This window comes from Crocodylus porosus, unplaced genomic scaffold (assembly GCF_001723895.1).
Source record: "Crocodylus porosus isolate Cpor-Errol unplaced genomic scaffold, CroPor_comp1, whole genome shotgun sequence".
Classification (NCBI taxonomy): Eukaryota; Metazoa; Chordata; order Crocodylia; family Crocodylidae; genus Crocodylus; species Crocodylus porosus.
In genome coordinates, this window is record NW_017728931.1 from 46,500,549 (window position 1) to 46,505,354 (window position 4,806).

The 4,806-nt window shown below is 43.3% G+C and overlaps 1 long non-coding RNA gene across 1 annotated transcript in view; it reads left to right on the forward strand.

The window, feature by feature from the left end:
* Positions 1-3,003: 3,003 nt before the first annotated feature.
* LOC109316582 overlaps positions 3,004-4,806 on the forward strand; it is a 3,883-nt gene continuing 2,080 nt past the window's right edge. Inside the window, exon 1 of the long non-coding RNA XR_002102876.1 lies at positions 3,004-3,042. This is a non-coding gene — a long non-coding RNA (uncharacterized LOC109316582). The remainder of the gene's footprint in view (positions 3,043-4,806) is intronic.

Consider the following 4,806-nt stretch of genomic DNA (forward strand, 5'->3'; position numbering starts at 1 on the left):
GACCTGGTGACTGTCTATAAACTCACTAGGGGGGACCAGAAGGGTTTAGGGGAGACACTGTTTCCCCTAGCACCCCCTGGCATGACAAGGAACAATGGACACAAGTTATTAGAGAGTAGATTTAGATTAGACATCTGCAAGAACTACTTCACAGTTAGGGCGGCTTGGAGCTGGAACCAACTTCCAAGGGAAGTGGTGCTGGCTCCTATCCTGGGGATCTATAAGAAGAAGCTTGATGACTACCTGGCTGAACTCATTTGAGTCCAGTCTTTTCTCCCGCCCAGGCAGGGGGTCGGACTTGAAGATCTACAAGGTCCCTTCCCACCCTACTTCTGTGATTCTATGATATGATTCTATGATTTTCTTTGGGGCTCTGAGGAAGGTAGATGTGGACCCTGCTCATCTTTCCATTTGCAGATAGTCCCCTTATTGCATGGCTTTGTGGAGGCAGGTGCAGACTCATTTTACAAAAAACAGTGGGTGCAGTGGTGTGCATTGTGTAAAGGACTAGGTTAAATTGTTTCAGTAGTATGAATTGCTATTAGGTTGTCCTGTATCTATCCTGATGAGAGATTCAATCTGTGCTAGTAGGAAGCAAGAGCTCTGGCATTTGCTTGTATGTAAAGGTTGGAATTTGATGGAAAACGTGCTCATTCCATAGCATGAATCCTTCCTTGGATTCAGTGGAAATAAGAGATTTAATCCTAAAACTAGTTATGAAGTACCCTCAGTTTGTCTGTCTATGGCCTTAGTAATGCTGCTGTTAAATGTAGACATAACACATGAAAGCATTTTACCTCTGTGGCATGACTTCTTCAATTGTTTCTTCATTAAGGAATTATGGGGGTGTCTATGTTGGTCTGCCATCAGATGCTCCTGCCATGATTTCCAGTCAGACAAAGACTGCACCTAAAGGTACTTGTGTAGCATAGATTGCATTTTCTTTGTACATTCATTTCTGTCTTTTGTTTTGGAAAGACTTGTTCTTATTTGTTTAAAATGCCATCCACCTACTGTAGCCGAGTAATCATAAAGCAGTAAGTTGCATCTTGCTGTGCTATTTATACAGTGTGTTCTCTCTTGTAGACAGCTTTAGCATAATTTCTTAGTGTTTTTAGTGGTTTTTGATTTAAAAACCCCTCCACTCCAAACTGTCAGGGTTAAGAGATGGTAATATATGTTTATGGAGTTTCTGCACCATTTATTGCTTTGAAGGTATTTATTGAAATTGTGCTGAATTTCAATAATAGCAAGGTAGCAAAGATCCAATTTCAGCTTGATTTCTGTTCTGTCTTATGCTGAACTCACAGCAAATTGTTTTATTCATTTTGTAGTTTTGAGGCAAAGGAAGCAAGCATTGGCTACACAGATACTGTACTTGCTTGACAAGATAGTGATTTAATTAGTATGTTGTCATCTGTAGGGGTGAGGGAATATGAGGAAGAAGGGGCAGAGAAGAATACATTTTTGGTTGCTTTCCTTTATGGAGTAAATAAATGTGGGTTAGAATGAGGTTGGGTTGGTCAGGAGTGGAGAGGAAGATGCCCTCCTTGGTCAAAAGCAGGAGAGTGGGAGAGACTACGGAGTGGATTGCTTTAAATTTTTTTTGAGGGGAGGTGGTAGAATTTGTTTTGCTCTGTCTTGCTATTTTAATATTTTATTCTGTTTCTGTAATTTTTTATCTTGTATTGTAACCTGCCTTGAGCCTTTTTAAGGAAGGGTGGCATATATATCTAATAAATAAATACAGTAATAAGTAAACACTGAAGTGTCTAATATTTTTTTATATTTAATAAAACCCCGTTAGTACATACATGCTTGGCACTGAGCACAACAGGGTCTTAACTCCTGACTGAGCCTCTTAGTGCTGGTGCTGTATAGGTGGTTGTTGCTGTTGATTAATGTAAAGCTATATAAGCTGCATTGTTATTATTTTGGGCATTTTTACATGTGCCCCGATGTGCCACCGGGCACTTCTAATTAGCAAGCCGCACTAACTAAAAGTGTCTGCATGTCGCGTGTGTTAGTGGTGCAGCACATCCCCATGCTGAGAAAATAGTGGTGAGGTGCTTTGAGCTAAAGCACATTTGAATGTATTTTATTTCAAAGTGCACTGCTGCCATTTTCTCAGTACAGGTTCCCCACATATGTGTAAGTTAGGGCTGTGCGAAGCTTCTGTCGCTGATTTGATTCAGCGTAGATTCGGCCTGATTTCAGCGGCCAAATCTCTGAATCCAAATTGAATCGGGAGACCCATTAATCTTTCTGAATCAAATTGGAAGCCTCCGATTTAGATTCAGAGAGATTCGATGATTTGGACATAGACACAGCTTTGTGGGTTTGTTTGTTTGTTTGTTTTTCTACATACCTTGGTACCAGGTGGCTCGTGAATGCTGAGATGGTGGGGCAGATGGAACATCCCATGGGAGCATGGGGGGATCGCCAGCACACTCGGCAGTGGAACCAGAAGCACTTCCAGTCCACACTGGCCACAGAGCATGCAGGGATCCTCTCCCCCTGGCTTGGTGACTAGTGCTTCCTGGGTCTGGGGGGGGCACCTGGGGAGGGGGCTGGAAGTACCCCAAGCTGGCAGTGGACCCATAAGTGGACTGGAAGTACTTTCCCACCATCTCGGCGTTCCCCACCATTTCAGTGTTCATAAGCTATGCCTGGTACCTTGAGATATGCTGAAAAAACATATAAAACTGTGTCTATGGCTGAATTGCCGTTTCTCCAAATTGGAATTGAATCTTTGGATTTGGATATGACCGAATCAAATCGGGACAGTGATCCAAATCAACTAATTGAATCGCTTTCCCCTGAATCAGGCTGAATCTGAATTGAATATGGCCCGCTTAGGACGCTTACAGTGGGGGTGTGCAAAGTGTCTTGCCTTGAATACTATTATATGATGTTTTAGCTATAACAATGTTATATTGTGTTTTAGATATAACAGTGTTACATTTTCTAATTGTATTTGCCTTTCATTTTCCTTTTTAAGATTAGAAGAAAATAAATTCATCGAGATTCATTGAGCTGGAGGTACAGTATGATTAAATGAATGCTATATACCTGGAATAACCAAGTCTAGGGCTGTCCAACTTCTGGGCAGCCAAAGGACATGTGGAGCTTGGGCCTCAGACCTGGAAGCTGTGCACAGTAGGCACCACCCCTTCCCCTCACCATGTATACAGCCCAGCTTCCACCCTGCTGCTTGCACAGTTCCACCCTGCTGGCCACACGTGCCATGTGGGCAGCTGGTCCTGCAAAAGGACAGCCCAGCTCATCCTTGTTGCGTGGGCAGCACCCCCACCCTCTCCCAGCTTCATTCATGTACAAGCAGCCCACCTGCTGCACACAGACAACACACGGACACCCTGGCTCCCTTCTTTGTTTAGTGTACAACTTGCAGAGCCTGGCTGCTTTCCCTAGGAGTGGGGGGCAGGATCCAGAAACCAGAAGAGCAGGGAGAGGGCTTCTGGAGACCCCTGCCACTACTTCTAGAGCAGTGGGTGGATTGGTGGCTGGGCAGGAGTCCCTGGGCCACATGTTAAACCCTCACAGGCTGTATGTATCTTCTGGGCTGCCAGTTAGACTGCTGTGCTTTAGTTAACAAGAACATAAGTGACTGTACTTCTTCTGTTGCTGTCTGGTGTTTCAGGGTAGTATCAGGTGAGACTTATTTTATAGTACTGATAAACCCAGTATAAATCACCTAGAACAGGGTAGGCAACTTTTTTTTTGGCCAGAGTGCTGAAAAAACCACAATATCTACCTTGGAAGGTGCTGGAGTGCCAGCATGCCGGAGCAGCTGTTTGCAGCCTCACAGCTGCAGATGGCCCAAAGAACCTGGTCTACTTGCAGCCTCCCAGCTGCCTGCTGGGAGCAGCTTGGACTCCGTGGCTGGCAGCAGCTGCTTAGAGCCCAGGCTGATGGTGGCCCGCCAAACAAAATGGCCTTGTGTGCCATGCTCAGCACGCATGCCGGGGGATGCTGACCCCTGATCTAGAGGCTGAAATAAGGTCTGAAAGCCTGTGAGAGGTTGTGTGTCCTCCACTCCCATCTCTTTCACCGGGAGTCAGGGGTGCTTAACACTTCACAAAATGAGGTCAGTAGACTTGAAGAAACTTGACATGGAAGCGTGTAGCTTGTGACTACTTTGGGTGCACAATGTCAAAGGGCTAGGACAAGATTTGGCACCAAATATATATTTAGGAAGTGAAGTGTGTATATGTATATATGAGCCCTTCTACATGTTCAGATTAAAGCTGGGTAGAAACCAGCTATAGATTTGTTACACATTTTCAAGCACAAAGTTCATATCTTGCTGGCTCTCTTTATAGCTGGGTAGTTATTTTTATCCTGTGTTAATTACTTTTCATGTGTGGCTGGTCTAAATTCATTGTGCGAGTAACCCATTAATTGTATAATGTATGTAACATGTAGCAAGGGCCTATAAAAGTGAAATATTAGACTACTTCCATGGACTTGTCTTACCGGTATGAATGGTATCTTTGACATGATCCTCCAAGGTACAAACTAGGGGTGGGGTATGTTTTTCTTTTTCTTTTGACATTTTCAGCTAAACTGAATTTTTATTACTTTTTTAATTTACATTTTTCCATGGATAATTTGGATTTTTTTTTTTTTTTTTTTTTAGGAGGAATTCAGAAAAGTTTTACTTGCTGGGTGGTGGACTTGCAATAGAACCCTCAAATTGTAGTATAGGAGGCAGGCCCTTTGCACAAGAAAGTTAGATGAAAACTCATTTTTTCATTAAAAGTCAGTTTTGACAAAGTATTTAAC